Raw genomic sequence first — 9,274 nt, 5'->3', positions numbered from 1 at the left:
TCTAATTTGGAGAAGGAAGAAATGTGAAATGGGGGTGTGGACGCTATTTAGACTTGGAAACGAGCTATAACGTGGGTTCGACGGGCGGATGTTGGCCCGTCGACATGTCGACGGTCCGTTGACTTGCCTCGTCGACCTGCGCCTGCAGATGTATAGATGCGGGATCCCGCCGATGCCACACTTCGACGGTCCGTCGAACATGTCGACGATGACTAGTGTCCTGCAGACTTTTTGATTCAATTCAGATCGCGTTGATTCGATTCGTTCAACTTTTAACTCTATAAATTGTCAGGAATATCTGCTGGTACCCTCATACACGGGGTAAGACACTTTTTACTCCAAACTCGGGCTCGGGTCTCTATTCTAAGGGCATACCCGACTAGAAAACTATAGGTTCTACTACTGCGAACACGAGGGGTGTAACAATGACGGGGTCCTATCCTGTCCTTATGTCACAGCACTCTAGTAGAGGCTCGTAGATACAGATGCGTGGGTAGTTGATGTCTTATGGATATATGGGTGTACATTTTGTATATCATTTTGTAGCCATGAGGGCTTATGTATATATATTTTTATGTGAATGAAATGTTGCCTTCGAGTTTGTGAATGTTCAAGCTGGGAATGTTGATTAGCATAATGAGTAGTGCTCGGTAGTAAGCTCCGAGTACCCGTCATGGCCCCTAGTCGGGTTGTGATAAAAGTGGTATCAGAGCAGTTCCGTCCTAGGGTGTGTCTATGAGCCGTGTCCAGTAGAGTCTTGTTTATGGGTGTGAAGCGCGCCACACTTATAAACAAGAGGCTGCGGGGCATTTAGGAAAATGACCATTCTTCTTCTCATTAGATCGTGCCATAGAGCCATGTTATAAGATTTTCTCCTCCCTAATTGTGCCTTGTGATTTCAGCGATGCCGATAAAGAGAAAAACAACAGCCGCCCAGAAGGGCAAGACTGCGGCAGAAAGGCAGATCGAAAGGGAGCCACCAACAAATATAGAAGAAGGTGAATCTCATAATGAAGCTCCATCCAATACCTCTCACACTCCGCCTATTCTACAAGAACAAGGGGGGGCTTCAGCTCCAGCTCCTATGCCTCCAGTTCCTCCACCGGGTGCTTCGGGTTAACAAATGACCGAAGCTATTTAGCTATTGACACACCTAGTTGCCGATCAAGCACAACGGCAGAGTACGGGTCCAGGTGACAGGGCGACTAGTGCTAGAGCCCGTGATTTCATTGTTACACGCCTCGTGTTCATAGTAGTAGAACCTACGGTTTCCTAGTCAGGTATGCCCTTGGAATAAAGACCCGAGCTTGAGTTTGGAGGTAGAAAATGTCTTACCCCGTGTGCGAGGGTACTAGCAGATATTCCTGGCAATTTATAGAGTTAGAAGTTGAACGAATCGAATCAACGCGATCTGAACTGAATCAAAAAAAATACGGGACACCGGTCATCGTCAACGGTGCGACATGGTCCGCGGCCTCGCATCCGAGGCGCAGGTCGACGAAGCAATTCGACGGACCGTCGACACGTCGACGGGTCGACACGTCGACCCGCTCGTCGAATCGGACCGTTGTAGCCTTTTTAGTTTCCAAGTATAAATAGGTGGTTCACGACCTTATTTCATATTTTACTCCTTTCCAAATCAGAAAAACCCTAAGATATTCTCTCCCAATAATTTTCATCATATTAGTGAAGATTTGACAAGACCCGGACCCCATAAACCCGAGATGGTGAAGAAGAAGGTTGCTTCTAGGGTTTCTTCGAGGTTGTGAAGTTTAGGGAGTTGAAGTTGAAGTGGTTCTTGGGATTCTTGACCCCTCAAGGTATATAAATGATTTCTACCCTTGTATTTTAGTTGGTTATAAAGAGTTTTAGTGATGTTAAGTGAAGAGAAGGTAATTGTGGAAGTGTTGAGTTGATGAAGGGAAATGTAGTGACATAGGGTTATTTTAAGAGATGATTAGAAACGGGTTTACGTATATTTTGATATATATATATATATCTGTGTGTGTGCGTGTGTGTGTGTGTTGTCATTGTTGAAGTGAGTATTGTAGTTGATGTGGGATCGAATGAGAAGTTGGAGAGTTGTAAGCTTACAAAGAAAATTATTGTCTATAGTTCATTGAGCTTTATACGTATTTGAGGATGGTTAGTAAGCGAAGTAAATAACCTAATTGAGGCCTATGTTATCTTAATTGTAGATTTACAAGTCCAAGAGGTAGAGGTTGGGCGATTGGAGATACTCCAAGGTACGTTAAGGCCATTCTTTCCTTCTTTTGGCGTGATCCTATGATATGATCCAACAAGCGAGTAAGCGAGCTTCCATATTTCTCTACTCTTAGAAGCATTAGAAGTACTTCAGTCTTTGATGTTCATGTACCCCATTTATGAGTAATCCTTCTATTCATGGGTCCAGTCTTATGTATCCAGTTCTGTGCAAACAGTTTAGTCATGCATTACATTCATTATATATTTATGTACATTGACCCGTGACTAGAAGGCATTATATACACGAATATTAGATATATGTAAAGTATGAGGAGAGATATAGGCGTTATATACGCATTACTACTATGATAATGCTATTGATTATGGCCACAGAAGACCCAATATGATATGACGAGATGCCATAGAGGCTTACAGGCGTTATATACGCACACATATCAGGCGTTATATGCGCACACATATAGATGCACGACCATCACTGATAGGTATGAGCATGCATATTATATGCCTCGGAGGCATTGTCGATTCGTGATTTATGCGTATTTGGCGGATACTAGCTCGTACAAGTACATGCGATCAGTCATTTCAGTTTATGAGTTCAGATCTTATCCATGATTCTTATGTATATATGTTGTTCTTATGCCTTACATACTCGGTACATTATCCGTACTGACTCCCCGTTGCTTGGGGGGCTGCGTTCATGCCCACAGGTATAGGGAGACAGACAGGTGGTCCAGCTCAGTAGGACCTCTAGATCTAGCAGTGGTCAGTACGCTCCATTTGATCCGGAGCTACAGTCAGTTTTGGTATGCCCCTTTTTGGATGTGTATACATATGGGTATGACGGGGCCCTCTCCTCTCCTTTCTACAGATTTTATTCCAGTAGAGTTCTGTAGACAGTTGTATGTAGTAGTCAGATGATGTAGCCTTATCGGCTTCTATTCTTTTGTGTACGATATATGTAGCGGCCCTGGCGGCTTGCCGTTCTTCCGCATGTCGTGTATATATATGCAGATTGTACAGAGTCCTGATGTTTCTCTCTTATGAGATCAGTTTATGCCTTTTATGGGCTTTTGATGTTCAGTATGTTTCAGATACGTGTTTAGGGGTGTTTGGTCGCTAGGGGTCAGACTCCCGTCACGGCATATCGGTTTGGGTCGTGACAGAAGTGGTATCAGAGCAGTTCTGTCCGAGGGTTGTCTACAGACCGTGTTTAGTAAAGTCTTGTTTATGGGCGTGTTGTGCACCACACTTATAAACAGGAGGCTACAGGACATTTAGGATAATTGTCATTCTTTCTCTCTTAGATTGTGCGATAGAGCCCTGTGTTAAGCGTTCGCTTCTGATGAATTGTCTTGATTTCAGCGATGCCCCGCAAGAAAGCTACAGCTGCCCAGAAGGGCAAGAGAGCGACTAGTAAGGCCACTATTCGTACTCGACAGGCCACGAGGGCCCAAGATAAGATTCAGAGTGAGGGCGGGTTCGAGACATCGCATGCCTCGCCTCCGGTGCAGAGCCCCGGTTCCTCGGCCGATGTGATAGGGCCGGGATGTACGGGATGCGTACGGTTGTTGACCGTATTAGTAGCCGCCGGGCTCAGCGGCAGGGAGTCGGTGTTGACCCAGCAGACAGGGCCAGTAGTTCGAGGGTTAAGACCTTCCTTGGGTTAGGTCCTCCCGAGTTTTCTGTGGTAAAGCAAAATATGAACCCCCAGGATTTCATTGATGGTATGCAGAGGACCTTGAGGGTTATGCACGTGGATGAGGTTGAGTCGGTGGAGTTGGATTCATATAGACTCCGGTATATTTCGATACAGTGGTATCAGGCATGGGAGTTATCTTGAGGAGAAAATTCCCCTCTAGCTGTGTGGCGAGAGTTCTTAGATGCTTTTCTTTGCCATTACTTACCTCCAGAGGTCTGACGGGCCCGAGCAGATAGGTTCCTACATATTGAGAGGCGGTATGAATGTGCAAGAGTATTGTGTACACTTCGATTCTTGGCTAGATATGCCCCATCCATAGTGGTAAGATGGAGGATAGAGTTCATCGCTTTGTGGCCGGTCTAGGGCCACACTTGATAGATGAATGCACGGCTATTTTGCTACCTTACGGCCAGCATGGACATCTCCCGTATACAGGAGTATGCACAGAATTTGGAGGATCGTAAATGCCAACGGAGGATAGAGCGTAAGCGTGACCGGAGCCGTGGTAAGAGGGCTAGATCTTTTGATACGGTTGGTGAGTTCAGGGGATGACAAAGGTAGCAGCATCCCAGGTGTTCTTATCAGCCGGCAGGGAGTGCACCTCCGCGGTTCCCAGGTCCGAGATTTGATCGGTCTTCTTATTCTGGAGTGAGCCAGAGTTCTAGAGCTTCAGGTTCTCAGTTCCGACCAGAGTCAAGCCAGATGAGGCCCCCTTTACCGCGATGTACTCAGTGTGGCAAGTTACATGCAGGTCAGTGTCGGTTGGGTTCAAATGTTTGCTATGCTTGTGGACGACAGCACGGGATGAGCGGTGCCCGGCGGGGGTTGGTTCCGTATGGTCCCGACCCTACGGGGTACGTAGGTGGATGGCTCATCTTGGCGCTCGCGCGCCCTTCGGGGGCAAGTTTTTCAGATGCCAGCAGGGCGAGGTAGGGGGAGGAGTAGAGCATCCAGCTCGAGCGGTCCTCAGCACCGCGTGTATGTATTGGCTGGTAGACAGGATCGCGAGACATCTCCCGATGTTGTTACAGGTATATTATCAATTTTCTCCCATGATGTTTATGCACTGATTGATCTGGGTTCCACATTATCATATGTTACGCCCTTTGTTGCCGGCAAGTTTGGGATAGAGCCTAAGTTGATTAAACCTTTTGAGGTGTCTGCCAGTTGGTGATCCGGTTATAGCTAGGTGGGTATACCGAGACTGTGTTGTTATAGTTTGTGACCACCATACCGTAGCAGATCTAATTGAGTTAGATATGATTGATTTTGATGTTATTATGGGCATAGACTGGTTGGCTTCTTGTTATGCTAATGTTGATTGTAGAGCAAAGATGGTTCGATTCCAGTTTCCAGGCGAGCCGATCTAGCAGTGGAAGGGCAATGCTGCTTCGCCTAGGGGTAGGTTTATTTCCTACCTTAAGGCAGAAAGAATGATCCGAAAAGGGTATATTTTTCACCTAGTTCGAGTTCAAGATGTGCAAGCAGAGTCGCCGACTCTTCAGTTTGTTCCTGTGGTTAATGAGTTCCCAGAAATATTTCTAGACGAGCTTCCAGGCATTCCCCCAGAGAGGGAGGTTTATTTCACTATCGACCTTTTGCCAGACACTCAGCCAATATCTATCCCTCCTTATAGGATGGCACCTGCGGAGTTGAAAGAATTGAAAGAGCAGTTGAAAGATTTGCTCAAGAAGGGCTTTATCAGGCCTAGTACATCACCGTGGGAAACGCCGGTGCTATTTGTAAGAAAGAAGGATGGCTCTTTCCGAATGCGTATTGAATATAGGCAAGTGAATAGGGTGACTGTAAAGAATAAGTATCCGCTCCCGAGGATCGATGATTTATTCGATCAGTTGCGAGGCGCTAAATATTTCTCGAAAATAGATTTGAGATTAGGATATCACCAGGTCAGGGTCAAGGAAGAGGACATCCCGAAGATGGCATTCCGGACTAGGTATGGCTACTATGAGTTTCGTGTTATGTCGTTCGGGCTGACTAACACCCCAGCCGTGCTCATGGATTTGATGAATTGCATATTCAGGCCCTTTCTAGATCTGTTCGTGATTGTGTTCATAGATGATATTCTGGTTTATTCGTCATCAGAGACCGATCATGCAGAACATCTGCGGACAGTGCTTGGAATTCTTCGAAGTAAAGAGTAGTATGCCAAGTTTTCTAAGTGTGAGTTCTGGTTGAACTCTGTGGCTTTTCTGGGTCACAACATTTTAGAGGAAGGCGTTAGAGTGGATGCCCAGAAGATTGAGGCTGTGAAGAATTGGCCAAGGCCCACGGCACCAACGGAGATACGTAGTTTCTTGGGCTTGGCAGGTTATTATAGAAGGATTTTCCTCTCTTTCAGCCCCATTGCCCAAATTGACTCAGAAATCAGCTTAGTTCCAATGGACAAATGCTTGTGAGCAAAGTTTTCAGACGCTGAAGGATAAGTTAACTTCAGCACCAGTTTTGACTCTTCCAGAAGGAGCAGATGGCTATGTGGTATATTGTGATGCTTCAGGTGATGGAGTACTCAGGTATTGAGACAGATTATGTGTCCCTAATGTTGCAGGGCTCCGTCAGCAGGTTATGGGAGAGGCACATTACTCCCGATATTCTATTCATCCAGGCTCAGCAAAAATGTACCATGATCTCAAGGAAGTTTATTGGTGGAATGGTATGAAGAGAGATATAGTAGAATTTGTCGCTCAGTGTCCAAATTGTCAGCAGGTCAAAATAGAGCACCAGAAGCCTGGAGGTCTATTGCAGGCTATGGAGATTCTGACATGGAAGTGGGAGGTAATTAATATGGACTTTATTACAGGGTTTCCCCGTACTCAGCGGAAGTGTGATTCGATATGGGTTATAGTTGATAGACTCACAAAGTCAGCTCGGCTTTCTGCACGTCGAGCTGCTTATGCGGCACCGAGGATTATGCAAGGCTTTATCTTAAGGAGATTGTACGACTTCATGGTGTTCCTACAACCATTATTTCAGATAGGGGAGCACAGTTCACAGCTAAATTCTGAAAGTCTTTTAAGCAAGGATTGGGGACTCAGGTGAGTCTTAGTACTGCATTTCACCCCCAGACAGATGGAGAAGCAGAGCGTACTATACTAACCCTTGAGGATATGCTTAGAGCTTGTGTACTTGACTTTCAAGGCAGTTGGGATGATCATTTGCCTCTTATCGAGTTTGCATATAACAATAATTACTATTCCAATATTCAGATGGCTCCTTGTGAGGCCTTATATGGGCGGAGATGCAGATCGCCCATAGGATGGTTCGATGTCGGGGAGAATTAGTTAGTAGGCCCGGACTTAATTCGGCAAGGTTGATAAGGTAAAAGTGATTTAGAGAGGGTTGCTAACGACTTAGAGCCGACAGAAATCCTATGCGGATAATCGGCGACGTAAGCTATAGTTCGAAATAGGCGACTGGGTGTTCCTATAAGTTTCGCCTATGAAGGTAAGTTGAGCCCTCGATATATCGGGCCATATAAGACCATTAGTATAGTGGGTACAGTGGCATATGAGCTAGGATTGCCTTCTGAGTTAGAGTCGGCACACCCAGTATTTCATGTATCAATACTTCGTAAGTATATCGGAGATCCTTCGAGAGTGGTACCAGTGAATGACATTCAGGCAACCGAGCAGTTATCATACGAAGAAATTCCAGTGGCTATATTAGACAGACAGGTATGTCGGTTGCGAACCAAGGATGTAGCTTCTGTTAAAGTCTTGTGAAGGAATAAAAATGTTGAGGAATGACTTGGGAAGCGGAAGAGGCAACGAAGATTAAATACCCGCATTTGTTCCCAGCAGTACAGGAGGTTCGATCTGAGGCATCATCACCCCCAGGTATTATTTCATTTTAGTTATCGTGATTAGTTGTGTGAGGCCATGGTATTGTGTGTTATAGTATGTATCCCTGTGTGGGATTATTTTAGGTTGCTGCGTGCAGGATGGATTGGTATAAGTACAGGGGAAGCTCTGCCGATTTTTTTTTATAACCCTGGATTGTTCGAACATTCGAGGTTGAATGTTCCTAAGGGGGAGAATGTTACACCCCTCGTGTTCGTAGTAGTAGAACCTATGGTTTCCTAGTCGAGTATGCCCTCGGAATATAGACCCGAGCTCGAGTTTGGAGGTAGAAAATGTCTTACCCCGTGTGCGAGGATACCAGTAGATATTCCTGGCAATTAATAGATTTTGAAGTTTAACGAATCGAATCGACGCGATCTGAACTGAATCAGAAAATCTGCAGGACACCCGTCATCGTCGACAGGTCGTTGCCATGTTCGATGGACCCTCTACGTGCGACGTTGATAGGGTCCCGCAGCCTTGCATCTGCAGGCGCAGGTCGACGGACCGTCGACACGTTGACGAGTCGTCAACCCGCTCGTCGAACCGGACCGCTGTGACCCTTTTGGCTTTCAAGTATAAATAGGTGGTTCACGACCTTATTTCATATTTTGCTCCTTTCCAAATCAGAAAAACCCTAAGATATTCTCTCCCAATAATGTTCAACATATTAGTGAAGATTTGACAAGTCCCGGACCCCGAAAACCCGAGGTGGTGAAGAAGAAGGTTGCTTCTAGGGTTTCTTCAAGGTTGTGAAGTTTAGGGAGTTAAAGTTGAAGTGGTTCTTGGGATTCTTGACCCCTCAAGGTATGTAAATGATTTCTACCCTTATATTTAAGTTGGTTATCAAAAGTTTTAGTGATGTTAAGTGAAGAGAAGGTAATTGTGGAAGTGTTAAGTTGATGAAGGGCAATGTAATGACATAGGGTTATTTTAATAGATGATTGGAAACGGGTTTACGTATATTTTGATATATATATATGTGTGCTGTCATTTTTTATGTGAGTATTGTAGTTGATGTGGGATCGAATGAGAAGTTGGAGAGTTGTAAGCTTACAAAAGAAATTATTGTCTATAGTTCGTTGAGCTTTATACTTATTTGAGGATGGTCAGTAAGTGAAGTAAATAGCCTAATTGAGGCCTATGTTATCTTAATTGTAGATTTACAAGTTCAAGAGGTAGAGGTTGGGCGATTGGAGATACTCCAAGGTATGTTAAGGCCATTCTTTCCTTCTTTTGGCATGATCCTATGATATGATCCAACAAGCGAGTAAGCGAGCTTCCATATTACTCTAATCTTAGAAGCATTAGAAGTACTTCAGTCTTTGATGTTCATGTACCCCATTTATGAGTAATCCTTCTATTCATGGGTCCAGTCTTATGTATCCAGTTCTGTGCATACAGTTTAGTCATGCATTACATTCATTATATATTTATGTACATTGACCCGTGACTAGAAGGCATTATATACGCGAATATTAGATATATGTAA

The sequence above is a fragment of the Lycium ferocissimum genome, chromosome 11 (genome assembly GCF_029784015.1).
Source record: "Lycium ferocissimum isolate CSIRO_LF1 chromosome 11, AGI_CSIRO_Lferr_CH_V1, whole genome shotgun sequence".
In the NCBI taxonomy this organism is placed as follows: Eukaryota; Viridiplantae; Streptophyta; class Magnoliopsida; order Solanales; family Solanaceae; genus Lycium; species Lycium ferocissimum.
Note: the sequence above shows the minus strand (reverse complement) of the source record.